The following is a 15,062-nucleotide window of genomic DNA, read 5'->3' on the forward strand; positions in this document are numbered from 1 at the left end:
TCTGCAATATACCCAGGAGTCACTTCATCAGCTTCCAAGTGACGGAGTGTTGTGCGCCAAATGGCAAAAAAAAGAGAAAAAACATTGCAAGGAAAGATGTAACTATCAACGATAAGTCGCCGTGTATGGTCGTGAGTAGCCAGCATTTATTTCGATCGACTATGCTCCAGACTGCGGTGTCAAGAAAATTTTGCCTGGCGCTGACCCCATGGTTTTCGAAGGCTATCCGATCTACCTGGCGCCTCCCTCAAAAAAAGCCTTGCAAAGACCCTGCTGCTCGGGCTGCTCCTGCTCCAAACAAACCAAGCGGAAAGCTGAGCCGCTTGAATCGCTGCTTGTGGAATGCAACCTGTCGGACTGCCTCTATGAGCACATTAAAAGCGTCAGTATACAAACTCCCAACAGCGATGGCCAGAGAGAAAGCCGTTACCTCTCCGTGATCCCAAAGCTTCGCTCACAAGCTTCATAGTACGGTTACAAGAGCCAGAAGCTACTGGAAAAGGTCGCGACGGAAGAACAGCGCACCGTATTCTATCGCAAAAGCAAATATCACAATGTAAAAAAATTTCCGTCACTATAGGGAGGATTTCCGTCATTATACGGAATAGCAGTTAAAAATGCGGAAAGTATGTCGAAATTTAAAAATACGGCAAAACCTCCCGTTAATATACGGAAAGTGCTCTCCGCTTTAGGCTTTGCGGAAATTTCACTGCTATAATAAAGTGGATACACTGTTTTGCGCGAAACAGACAGAATTACGTACTTTTGTTATGCGAACATCCGTATATCTGCGAGAAAAACTATACATGGTGTCCGAATGAGCGCTTGTACTCGCAAAGCTTCAGCTAAGACTACTTTATTGAACACGCGAACTCTACGTATACGCATTATGAAGATACGTACAAAATGTGAGAGCTAGCCTTCTACCAAAAGCTGCAATAAGAGATCGTATAAATAAATATTGACACGTGTACTGGCCTATCTTAATTGGGCGACCACATTTCGCCACCTAACAAATGTTATCGCTCAGCGCGGGAAGCGCCTGCATGTATCGGAAGTTTCTGGAATATTATCGACGCTTCTATCCGCCGAAGCTTGTGTAATCTGATTGCATGTATGCGCGACGCGAATGGTGTGGAACTTTGTGGAAGGCACGCGGATCCCAACGATTACTCTGAAACATTCGACGACTGATGTATGAAAGCCGACGCGCTTGACCCTATGATCAGATTTTCGACGATCGCTGACCTTGTTCGCCGCTATCGTTGTGCTATAAGTGTAGCGTGTTTTTGTGGGCACAGGTTCGCCAAATAAAAGTTAGTTTTGTCTTTCACAGTTTTGCTACTGTGTTCTTCCACGTCACCACCACGTGACATCTTGTGGAGGTGCTTTTCGTTCATGTACCGGACGCCGCGACAAGCCGTGATCCAAGCCCGGACAACAAAGACAACACCAATGTAGTCCCGGACCATCGAGCAAGCCGCCGTCGTCAACAGCTGCCCCCGGTGCACGGACTTCTACCTCAGAACACTATGAAGATCGTGGCCAAGACAGCCCCAATGGCAGCCCCAGCGTCCCCCATCGTGCTGCAGCAGCCCAGATAGCCTCCGACGTTCCGCGGTTCAACATTCGAGGACTCGGAAACGTGGCTTGAGAGGTATGAGAGGGTCGCTGCTTTTAACAGCTGAAACAGCAACGACAAACTGCGACATGCCTTCTTCTCATAGGAAGACGCTGCCAGGACGTGGTTCGAGAACCGAGAAGCCACCTTAACGACATGGGACCTGTTCCGAAGCGGCTTCCTGCAGACCTTCACAAGTTTCGTACGCCGAGAACGAGCCCAAGCACTACTAGAGACCAGAGTGCAGCTGCCTAATGAAACCACCGCGATCTTTACAGAAGAAATTAGCCGCCTATTCCGCCCCGCCGACCCGGAAATGTCCGAGGAAAAGAAAGTCCGCCTACTCATGCGTGGTGTGAATGAGGAACTTTTTCCCGAAATGGTACAAAGCCCACCGAAGACCGTCGATGAGTTTCTTCGCGAGACCACCAGCATCGAGAAGACACTCGAGATGCGAAACCGGCAATTTGACCACCGCACGAACTCTACAAACTACGCCGGGGTTCTATCTCTGGCTACCGACCATCTACGCGAGACTATCAGAGCGGTCGTACGGGAGGAGCTGCAGAAGTTCTACCCAAGGTCGCAGTCCAAAGTGGATCCAATCGCAAAAATCGTCAAAGAAGAGGTTCAACGATCGCTTGGAGTCCCTGAGGTGCTACCACGATTACCGCAACCTCAGCCGGAAGTGATGACCTACGCCGCTGTCGCCCGCCGTCAAGGTCCCCCTCCACGACAACGCCAGGGCCCTGTAACGCCCCAATTCCGTCGTCCACCGTCGCCGCCGCCAGCACGCCCACCCATCGCCCAGCGCAGCTACGCAACGAAGACGGACATTTGGCGAGCCCCCGACCACCGCCCGCTCTGCTACCACTGCGCCGAAGCCGGCCATGTGTACCGCCGATGCCCATACCACGACCTAGGATTGCGAAGGTTCGCCGTCGACGCACCGCGTCCTCGGGAAGGTGAACGCCCTCGTGAGATCACCGACTACCTCGCTTTTCCTAGAAACACGCATGACTTTGCATTTGTTAATATTGAGCTCCATTAACCATTCATTGCCCCAGTTCCCTATAGTGTTAAGGTCCGACTGAAGTAATTCAATATCGTTATTATTGACAACTTCTCTGAAAATGACGCAATCATCTGCGAATAGATGGATGTGGGAGTTGATAAGCGAGGGAAGATCAAAAATGGAAATTAGGAACAGTAGGGATTCAAGGACGGAACCCTGTGGAACACCTGAACGGACCTCTGTAAAACCGCAGTTAATGCCGTTAGCACAGGCAAATTGCGATCGGTTGAGAAGAAAACACTCCATCCATTTCAAAAGGTTACTGTCTATGGTAAGTTCTTTTAATTTATGAAGTAATAGGTTGTACACATTGTCGAATGCTTTTGAAAAATCTAAGAATATACAATCAGCTAGTGATGATTTGTCAAGAATATGGTGTTGTGCATGTGTAAACGATATTATTTGGGTTTTACAGGAGTATCATTTCGGAAAACCATGTTGTGCTGACGTAAAAGAAATGATTTTATTTCAAGGAAATTAACCAGCTTGGTAGAATAATGTGTTCGAGCTTTTTACAGCGTGTACTGGTGAAAGATGATACGATAATAATTAGAGGATGGTTTGCGGCTGGACTTATACACTGGAATCACTTTGCCCATTTCGCAATCATTAGGTAGCGTACAATGGTCAAGGGATTGCTTGAAAAGTTTGGATAGTAAGGTAAAAGAATAATATGAAGTGTTTTTTGAGGATTTAGAGTTAATACAATTGTATCCGGGAGCAGAACGAATGGATAGTCCATAAATAAGCTTACCGACACAGGATGGAGGAACCATAATGGATGGCATAGTAACATAGTTAAAGAGCTGTGTACTTGGCATATGTGTGCTAGATGTGGCTGTCAAATTTTAGCAAAATGTATGATATAGTATAGTGGCAGAAAGGTCGGAAGGAATCGAAACACCGGAACAGTCGGTTAAGACAAGGCTGTTGTCAGTCGTAGGGATAATTGCAGGCCAAAATTTTTTAACATTAGTGGCAAGCATTGAAGGGAGAACATGTGATTGGAAGTGGTTTTTGGCGTCTTTGAGCGCTTGCACATATGCGTTTGGCGCCGCAATATCCGATGCTCAGCGTTCAATTGTGGTTGAAAGCTTTGCAATGCGGTAGAGACGCTTCCTTTATTTGATAAACGCATAATGTGATTTTTGTACCAGGGAAAGTTTGTGCGAGTTGTAATAGTGCGTTGAGGAATGTGCTGTTCAGTTAGATGGTTGACTATACCTATGAACTTGCTCCAAATAGTTTGTAGACTACGGTGTTCAAAGCCATCAAGGAACACGTCGATAAAAGAGGATAGAGTAATTATTTATGACCTGATAATTTGCTCTGTAGTAGTCTCGTATTATATTTTTCTTCGTATTAGTTTTTGTACGGTCTAGTTTAATATCAAACTGTAGAAGGATGTGGTCGCTAATTCCTTGCAGGTACGTTACAGGCGATACTATATCGGGTTGATTAGTGAAGACTAAATCTAGTCTATTCGCCATGGTAGCTGTTATTCTACTTGCCTGAGCGCAGATCTGCACGAGTGAGAATACTCAACACACATCTGAAAAGTCATGAGCTTGAGGTGGGAATGGGAATATTAAAGCGGGGTCGGTATTCCATGTGATGTTTGGTAAATTAAAATCGCCAAATAGGAATAGCGGTGACGCAGGAAAGCGTGTTGCAACGATCTTAACAGCGTCATAAAGTTCGTTACTAAAGTTTGGTGACGACGAAGGTAGACGGTAGCATGCCCCTATTACAAATTGCTGATGATTAAGTGTTACTGCTGACCATACTAATTCTAGTTCAGTCTGCACGTGTATACATGATGATGGTATATCATTGGAAATTGCCAGAAGCACACCGCCACCTCTCTGCGTGTTACGATCACAGCGATATAATGAGAAGTGATGGGCATTGACCAAGATATCAGCGTCGCAGACGTGCGCAGTGAGCCATGTTTCCGTTAGCGCGATTATTTCAGCAGAACATGTATCGATTGCTGATGTGAGTGAGTTGTACTTGTTAAGGACGCTTCTGATATTAGTGAAAAGAAGCGATACTGAAGCCGAGGATATCTGGCCTTTACCCCTCACTCGTCCCTTGGAAGTGTTGGCAGAGATAGCGGCAGAGGGCGAGCTGGCATGTGCGCTTCTCGTATCAGTGGAAATGGCAGTGGCAGTGATATGGTCATAGATGTAAGATTTTTTGTTCATAAGTAAGTTGTTGTGGCGCAACATATGTGTTGGGGATCCAGGTTGGGTTTTCGCAAAGTCGAGCAACTTTTTTCGTGCCGGACGTCTTGCGACCGAGTAATCTTCCCTAATGGTGACCTTACTTTCCTTCAGGCTGTTGCGTTTGGCGAGTATTAGGTCTTTCGTTTTAAAGTTAAAAATTTTTGCAATGATAGGGCGGCATTTGTTGGGGCGAATCTTCCTAAGTGGTGCGCGCGTTCGATCTAGTGAGGGGAAAGGGGGTCAGTTAGGCAATCACTAAGGATAGAAGTAAATTTTTGCTCAGTTGCCTGCCAGGTTTCATCGGAATCTGGGATGCCGAAGAAAATAAAGTGTTATGCCATGAACGGTCGTCGAGATCATCCTGCCGTGATTGTAAAGTGGTGACCAGTGCAGAAAGTTCGTCTCTTTGAGTGTGAATGGTGGCAATATCCTGGCTGAGTTCGTCTAACTTTCTACAGTTTTCCTCTAGCTCATCCGCCCGGTTTTGAATCGCTGTAATTTTGGTTTCCATGGCTTTTTGTTCAGTTTTAATAGATGTAACGTCAGCTGCCTATTCCGTTTGTGTTTTAGATCTATGCAGCGAACGGGTGTGTACGTCCTTTAGCAAGTGAAAAGTAAATTTCATCTGTTCAGTGGGATCCGAAGGTAAAGGTTCATTGTCTAAAAAGGCTTCCGAGTGGGTGGTTGTGGGCCCAGGCTTGCTCTCAACATCACCCGCACGCAACAATAAAAGGATCTTAGAAAAACATTCAAAACAAATTTCTCACAAAACTTGTGGACATGGGAACAGCAATAAGCAGACGTTATTACTCTTCTTAGCATACAAGGGAAGGTTTGTACGCACGTGCACAGCAAACGGAAAGCAGTTCAGTGCTCTGTCAAAGATACTGCCCCCGTGTCCACTGAAGCAGCTGTTGAAGGGCCGGCTTCTGAAGTGCTGGGCCGAGGATGATGCTGCTGTCCATCCGAGGGGTGTTTTAAGGTCGAGTTGTACTGGGCAGAATGAGTCGCTGAAGGGTGCGAAAGCAAGATGCCATGAAGGCACCTCGTCAAACGCGCAGGCGTAGCGATGGTCCAGGGTTACGGGAGACGGAAGCTGGCATATCAGGTCGCATGACGGGGCCGATAGCTAGGGCATGAAGAATGCAAGCAGGGCCGGAAAGCAGTTCAGTACTGAAAGCAGTACTGAAAGCAGTTAAGAACGGAAAGCAGTTCAGTACTCTGTCAAAGATGCTGTCCGCGTGTCCACTGTGTCCTTAAAATTTGTTTTTCTTTCTCCTTGTTAACGCCTTGCATCAGCTATTCGAGACTGCCTCAATATACAGCTGGAACACAGTTCGCTTGGTATCAAGGAAAACAGCCTAAAGCTTAGTACATTTTTTTCGTATTAAATGTAGGTAAGGAAATGCTGGATCCTTGAATAGTCAATTATCAATAACAGTAGGGTAAATACTGAATAATTTGTTAGGTATACATGTGAAATAACATTTTACGCACTTACGCGGTGCCCTACAGCAAACATTCCACTAAATTAAGCTCAGTTGCACCTAGAAGTCCTCCAAGAAGGCTGCGTCGAGTAATGCAAGACGAAGTCAAGCAGAACACCCTTGTTCTTGGTGACAGATTACGAGGATGAATAGATCAAAGTTAGTGCTAGTCTCGCAATTTTTACTAAGCGCACCAGCACTGACATTGACCTTGCAAATTTCTGCAACGGAGGGATGAGCCCACGAGCGAATAAATAAGAAGTAAATACTACATATTTGGTATTTCTCTAGATAAGTGCAAATTACTAATTGCACATTTCCGCAAGACAATATATTATCTCCACTTCGTTGCCTCAGAAAAAGTTTTTTTCTTTTAGGCTTTAAACATTTGGAATATAAGCGAACGAAACTTTTATATGATGGCACCAAATAACATCAGTGTTATTTCCCTACTTTGTTCAATTTCAGTAGAAAGAGTATATGAACAGTTCAGATTTCCGCAACCGTGTTCTTTGGTGGGCATGAAAAGATTGAATACTTTCTGCTAAGGTACTATTTGCTAAATATCATATGTTTGCGCTAGCTTTCCCTTGGTCCACTAAGTGTCGGAAAAATAATTCGATGGGCATGCTAATGCACCTTCTTCATAAAAAACAAACTAGAGAGGAGGCAGGGTTCGGTGTTCAGAGACAGCCGCAGCACAGGTAATTGACGTCCTGTTCGTTAGTGGATAACTTTGTGCATTCATTAATTTAATGATTTACTTCTGCAAGTAATGCAAATCAAATGCTATAAGCAGCAGCATATGACTTGCCATACTGGTAAGTAAATCAGTCGTCACGTGAAACAAAAGTGATGTTAACCAGGACTATTATTCCGGCTGTGTGAATGGAGAGAAGGGTAGAAGTCAGCATTGCGTCGATATGACTTCCCATACTGGTAAGTAAATTAGTCTTCACGTGAAACAAGAGTCATGTTAACCAGGACTATCTTTCAGACTGTGTGAATCAAAACAGCGGTTGCACCCAGTGGGACGTCAATGGAGCCAAGATCCAAACAAAAAACTGCACTCTTGCTACGTAAAGAAGCTCCATACAGGCTCTGGGATATTTGTACAACTTCCTCTTAATTTCGCAAAGGTAATTGCGCATATGCAGAAGGCGATTGAACAGTACATAGAAAAAACATCGGCAGCAGATGTTTTTATTTTCAGATTTTCTTTCTTGCCATTGAAGAAAGATAATATTCGTTTTTCCTCTACAATATGCATTGGCTAATCTACTTCGTAGCTGGCGAGCACACTAAGGCAAGACTTCGTAATGGTCCTTCTGCTAAACGCGTTAGAGTCAAAGCTGGACTAAAAAGGGGCAGCCGCAAAGGCACCGGTTTGTTTCTATGATTCAATCTTGTAAGCCACAGAATATTCAAAGAATTATTAGAAGAACATTCATTTACAAGTAACAGGTACGTGTGCACAACAAGTAGGAAGCGTCTATATTTCGGAAAAATTGGATGTTCATTTATAGATACGTCATGTACAATTTACGATTGATTGATTGACTCATCGATTTATTGACTGATTGATTGATTGGTTCTATAATTGAAATATTTGTTAAAAGCATGACCTGTGGCCTAAGATGGGGGTAAGAGATCAGGTGAAAGGAAGGATGTGTGCCTTCTTGTCTTAAGACAGCATAGCATTAATCCTTCTGGTGCGCCTTTTTGCGGTGCGACCTAGACTTCGTACTACTCTACCCAAAGAGTTCGGGTGTACTTGTCACTGAGGCTGGCTGTAGCAGGACAGCAACAGATCAGACGTTTCATGTCGATCTTGATTGTAAGGTTGTTGATGCATTTTACTCGCGTTTCCCTCCACTTGATCAGAACATCCGGTGCAATGAATGCTTTAGCTCTTGCCTTGAAGAAGAGAACCTGGGCTCATCTGCTAAAGCGAGTGCAAATGGGAGGAATCAGGAAAGGAGGGGACTCCAAGAGAAGAGCCTTACTCTCGTCGTTCGGTTCAGGTCTGGCACAATGACGGATAACAGCAGAGCTATTAGTATGTTCAAGCAATGGTGGGCTCACTTCAATGCTGCGATGGCGGTCCTCTATAACTTCCTCAACTGCAGCCTCATGGGCCGCCCTGTTCCTCGCTCCCCTCATGCTGCTGGCGTGTGTCCAATATACGAGAAAGCGCGCACGTTTATTATGCCACTGGTGGCGACAGGCTTGTTTTTATGCGGTGCGCTATGGTAGCAGCGTAGGACCATGAGTTCTGTTGCTTGATGGCATCTTGACTCTCAGTGTACATGGGAATCGGCGCTTCTGTGTGCCCATCATAGAGTTGAATTACTTCTTCGGTGGCTTGCAGTTCAAGTTCGGTTGATGTCATGTGAGCATAGGCGCTGTGGGTCACGGTGCGTGCTTGCTGGCTTTCTGTGTAGTAAGCGTTAGCGTCATACATTTTGCCGGATAATTCATAGTTCATAGTAAAGTATTTAGCGCGCACAATTGACAAGGACACAGTGCAGGGAAACACACGAGCGCTTACTCACAAATATTTTATTTTCGGAAAGATGCAGAACATATATGACCAAGCTATCAATGCTGAGCATGTGCAGCAAGAGTTGTCAGTATAAACGGAAACAGATTAAAAAGGATTAAAAAGATGCAAAGCATCGGGTCGTTGCTTTTTTAAAAGGGGGGTACTGACACGTGTACTTGCCTTCATCGGGCGACACGTTTCACCGCCTAGTAAATGTTATCGCACAGCGCAGGACGCGCTTGCATCTGTCGGAAGTTTCTGGAATGTTATCGATGGTTCTATCCACTGTCTGTGACCGAACCTTGTGTAATCTGATTGCATGTGTGCGCGACGTGAATAATGTAGAACGTTGTGGAAGGCGCGCGGTTCTCGGCGATTAGTCTGGAACCTCAGACGATTGATGTATAAAAGCCGACGCGCTTGACCCGTTGATCAGATTTTGACGACCGCCGATCGTGTTCGCCGCTACCGTTGTTCTTTGAGTGTAGCCTGTTCTTGAGGGCACAAGTTCGCCCAATAATACGCTCGTTTCGCTAATCACAGTTTTGCTGCCTTCTTAACCGTCACTACCACGGTACAATATTAAAATAGATTTTGATGACATTTTCCCCCAACTATAAGTTTCAATCAGCCACTTTTTTAAATAGCCTGTTTCAAGATTACCCAGCACACGTACAAGCAAATAATATAATAGCTACAGACGCTTCAGTGAACTACGAAAAGGCGGGCGCAGGCATCTTCTCGCTTCCGCTTAGCTCATCACTCTCCTTGAGACTGCCAGATTTCACAGCCTTTTCTGAAGCCGACACTTTAGCAAATATTTTAGCGCTTCGGAAACTCCGTTCTAACTCAATAAGTGCGGTTATTGTAAGAGATTCCCTTTCGGTCTGTACTTCGCTTACAGCTTCATCTAATTCGCCACCTCTAATGACGTTTCTAACATTAGTTCCTCCACAGTTCAATTTTCTAAAACTATTATGGCTATCTGGCCCCTGTGGCTTCCATTCAAATGAAATGGCAGACTGATTAGCGCTAGCATTCCTGAGTGGACATATAATGCCGGTTCTTCCATTAGTGGCGCACATAAAAGCAATTCGATATAGAGAATATTCAATTCATAGAGATGTCAATGAATCAATGACAACATGGAGAGAATATCAGCACCTCAAATTTCCATGGAAAATCCAGTGGTGTCCGTCAAGACAATCAGAAGTAGCGATCACGAGATTACGCTGCCGTGTGCCTTCATTAAACCTATAATAACACAGGACTGGTCTGACGCTATCACCTCTGTGTCCATACTGCCAAGAAACAGAATCACTTGATCACTATTCTTTTATATGTCTAAGATAGAAATTGTTAAAAAAAAGACATCTAGAACTGCCGCTTCCTAAATTAGGGTAAATGTTATAATCAGAAATCATACTATCTTTCGGAGCGTCAGTTATAGGGGTCAGGCACAGGGACGTTTGTGATGCCGTTTGCGGTTACATACAGTCAACAAAACGAATAACTTTTTGATTTTTGTCTTGTAATTTGTTTGTTTTTGTATGTTTCCTTTTCTTCTTTTTTCCCGTCGAATTGGTAACACTTCAAAAGCATAGGTAATCTTTCCAGCACGCAATTCTTGGCCAATCCCCCAGTGTGGGTATGAGCCATAACATGAGTCCATCATCATCATCATCATCATCATCATCATCATCATCATCATCATCATCATCATCACCACCACCACCACCACCACCACCACCAAGAAGCGCTTCTTCGGCTCCTGCCATCGGTCCGAACACGTCTGACGTCTTTCGCTCTCTGACTCGAACGTTGTTGTAGTGGAAGTCTGTCGTTACGTGATTCTCGTGCTCATGGAAATACCTCCAAGCGAGTGGCCCAGTGTCTGACCACTGTTCCTCATCTGCTCATTTCCCGACGCGCGACGCACAAGCAATGCGTCCGGAACCGGCAACACAGAACATACGCGTATATAGCCCTTCGCACCTGCACCCGTTGCCCACAGGAGCCGCTTCGCAACGCCGCAATTTCACACATGCCTTGCCGTGGTCTCAATAATTTTCCTTTGTAATTGCTGCTTTTCATTGGCTGATCGCTAATATATGTCCCACATGACTACTGGCTGGCACGGACGCTTTTAGTGTAAGAACGTTTTGTGAATACGGGCGTGGTTCCCACCCCGTGATGCAGTGCTTCCCATCTTTGCGCGCAACCTTTAAATTCAGAGGCCCTGGCCTGGAGGCTGATGTATATCGAATGCATCGCTATCGATTACCAGAATGCCAGAATTCTATCATGAACGCAAGGAAACTTCTCCTGTTACAACCTGATCTCATGCGAAAGTCTCTAGCAGGGATACTTAGGACTGCCGCATTTGGCAGGATGTACTCCGGACAGGCCGCCATTGGAATCTGAACCTGGCAACGTTTAACGTTAGAACGCTATCTAGCGAGGCGAGTCTAGCAGTGTTATTGGAGGAATTAGAGGGTAGTAAATGGGATATAATAGGGCTCAGTGAGGTTAGGAGGACAAAAGAAGCATATACAGTGCTAAAAAGCGGGCATGTACTGTGTTACCGGGGCTTAGCAGAGAGACGAGAACTAGGAGTCGGATTCCTGATTAATAAGGAAATAGCTGGTAACATACAGGAATTCTATAGCATTAACGAGAGGGTGGCAGGTCTTGTTGTGAAGCTTAATAAGAGGTACAAATTGAAGGTGGTACAAGTCTCTGCCCCTACATGCAGTCATGATGACCAGGAAGTCGAAAGCTTTTATGAAGACGTGGAATCGGCGATGGGTAAAGTCAAAACAAAATACACTATACTGATGGGCGACTTCAATGCCAGGGTAGGCAAGAAGCAGGCTGGAGACAAGTTAGTGGGGGAATATGGCATAGGTTCTAGGAATAGCAGAGGAGAATTATTGGTAGAGTTTGCAGAACAGAATAATATGCGGATAATGAACACCCTTTTCCGCAAGCGGGTTAGTCGTAAGTGGACGTGGAGGAGCCCGAATGGTGAGACTAGAAATGAAATCGACTTCATACTCTGCGCGAACCCTGGCATCATACAAGATGTAGACGTGCTCGGCAAGGTACGCTGCAGTGACCATAGAATGGTAAGAACTCGAATTAGCCTAGACTTGAGGAGGGAACGGAAGAAACTGGTACACAAGAAGCCAATCAATGAGTTAGCGGTAAGAGGGAAACTAGAGGAATTCCGGATCAAGCTACAGAACAGGTACTCGGCTTTAACTCAGGAAGAGGACCTTAGTGTTGCAGCAATGCACGACAATCTCATGGGTATCATTAAGGAGTGCGCAATAGAAGTCGGTGGTAACGCCGTTATACAGGAAACCAGTAAGCTATCGCAGGAGACGAAAGATCTGATCAAGAAACGCCAATGTATGAAAGCCTCTAACCCTACAGATAGAATGGAACTGGCAGAACTTTCTAAGTTAATCAACAAGCGTAAGACAGCGGACATCAGAAACTATAATATGGATAGAATTGAACAGGCTCTCAGGAACGGAGGAAGCCTAAAAACAGTGAAGAAGAAACTAGGAATAGGCAAGAATCAGACGTGTGCGTTAAGAGACAAAGCCGGCAATATCGTTACCAATATGGATGAGATAGTTCAAGTGGCTGAGGAGTTCTATAGAGATTTATACAGTATCAGTGGTACCCACGACGATAGTGGAAGAGAGAATAGCCTAGAGGAATTCGAAATCCCACAGGTAACGCCAGAAGAAGTAAAGAAAGCCTTAGGAGCTATGCAAAGGGGGAAGGCAGCTGGGGAGGATCAGGTAACAGCAGATTTGTTGAAGGATGGTGGTCAGATTGTTCTAGAGAAACTGGCCACCCTGTATACGCAATGCCTCATAACCTCGAGCGTACCGGAATCTTGGAAGAACGCTAACATAATCCTAATCCATAAGAAAGGGGACGCCAAAGACTTGAAAAATTATAGACCGATCAGCTTACTGTCCGTGTCCTACAAAGTATTTACTAAGGTAATCGCAAATAGAATCAGGAACACCTTAGACTTCTGTCAACCAAAGGACCAGGCAGGATTCCGTAAAGGCTACTCAACAATAGACCATATTCACACTGTCAATCAAGTGATAGAGAAATGTGCAGAATATAACCAACCCTTATATATAGCTTTCATTGATTACGAGAAAGCGTTTGATTCAGTCGAAACCTCAGCAGTCATGGAGGCATTACGGAATCAGGGTGTAGATGAGCCATATGTAAAAATACTGGAAGATATCTATAGCGGCTCCACAGCCACCGTAGTCCTCCACAAAGAAAGTAACAAAATCCCTATAAAGAAAGGCGTCAGACAGGGAGATACGATATCTCCAATGCTATTCACAGCATGTTTACAGGAGGTATTCAGAGGCCTGGAGTGGGAAGAATTGGGGATAAAAGTTGATGGAGAATACCTTAGCAACTTGCGATTCGCTGATGATATTGCCTTGCTTAGTAACTCAGGCGACCAATTGCAATGCATGCTCACTGACCTGGAGAGGCAAAGCAGTAGAGTAGGTCTGAAAATTAATTTGCAGAAAACTAAAGTATTGTTTAACAGTCTCGGAAGAGAACAGCAGTTTACGATAGGTAGCGAAGCACTGGAAGTGGTAAGGGAATACATCTACTTAGGGCAGGTAGTGACCACGGATCCGGATCATGAGACTGAAATAACCAGAAGAATAAGAATGGGCTGGGGTGCGTTTGGCAGGCATTCTCAAATCATGAACAGCAGGTTGCCACTATCCCTCAAAAGGAAAGTGTATAACAGCTGTGTGTTACCAGTACTCACATATGGGGCAGAAACCTGGAGGCTTACGAAAAGGGTTCTGCTGAAATTGAGGACGACGCAACGAGCTATGGAAAGAAGAATGATGGGTGTAACGTTAAGGGATAAGAAAAGAGCAGATTGGGTGAGGCAACAAACGCGGGTAAACGACATCTTAGTTGAAATCAAGAAATAGAAATGGGCATGGGCAGGACATGTAATGAGGAGGGAAGATAACCGATGGTCATTAAGGGTTACGGACTGGATTCCAAGGGAAGGGAAGCGTAGCAGGGGGCGGCAGAAAGTTAGGTGGGCGGATGAAATTAAGATGTTTGCAGGGACAACATGGCCACAATTAGTCCATGACCGGGGTAGTTGGAGAAGTATGGGAGAGGCCTTTGCCCTGCAGTGGGCGTAACTAGGCTGATGATGATGATGATGACTTTCTAAAGCCAACTTTTTCCTGTGATCATTGTTAGAGGCAGGCGCTTAGTTGGATCACGTCAAACAGCTTTCAAACACGAGTATGGAGCTCCGTCACCAGGACAAACCTTGATGAAACGTTTTAACGGCTCTATGCATCTTTTGCGTGCGCTGTCTCGGACGAAAAAAGGAAGACCTCTGGATAAGTGTCCAGTAATAGATTGCCCACGAGAGTTTGGGTGCCAAGGAACGTCCGCATGTTCAACAAGCTCCTCACTACATGCACGTAAGCACATTATCCAGGTCGACGGAAGCGCGTCAAACGCAAGTTTCACCTCTTTTAGCGCATACATCAAAGCGACCTGTCAGCGCCTCTAGAAGAACGCATTAGAGAGCGACTCAAAGCAATGCATGACCAGCTACACTGGTTTTCTGACACGCGCACGTGAAGCAGAAACGATGCTTTGAGCTCTGGTTGTGTTCCGACTGATCACTACAAAGTCATTGCATTCCTTCTCCTCCCGCTGCTGTCTGCTTCGGTCTTCCGCTCACGGAGGGACTCATGGCTGTCTTTCTCGGTTTCTCCTGAAAGACAGCACACAGAAAACCAAACATCGCAGCAGCGGCGGCACAGAAGGTTGATGCATCTGGGATAACCTACACGCACAACGATTGAACACAGCGCTCGTACACAAACGTGAACACAAAAACAATCAGGTTTCTTCTCGTGGTTCGCGTTTGTATTTGTATCTGTGCAAATGGAACCGCTCGATAAAAAACTGTTGTGAGCAACGTGTGATACATTGTAAATCTTACTGGCAACCTGTTTTCGTGGTGTTGTGATGATTTGGAATAATCCAGGGACACTCATCG

The sequence above is a fragment of the Dermacentor variabilis genome, chromosome 10 (assembly GCF_050947875.1).
Source record: "Dermacentor variabilis isolate Ectoservices chromosome 10, ASM5094787v1, whole genome shotgun sequence".
In the NCBI taxonomy this organism is placed as follows: domain Eukaryota; kingdom Metazoa; phylum Arthropoda; class Arachnida; order Ixodida; family Ixodidae; genus Dermacentor; species Dermacentor variabilis.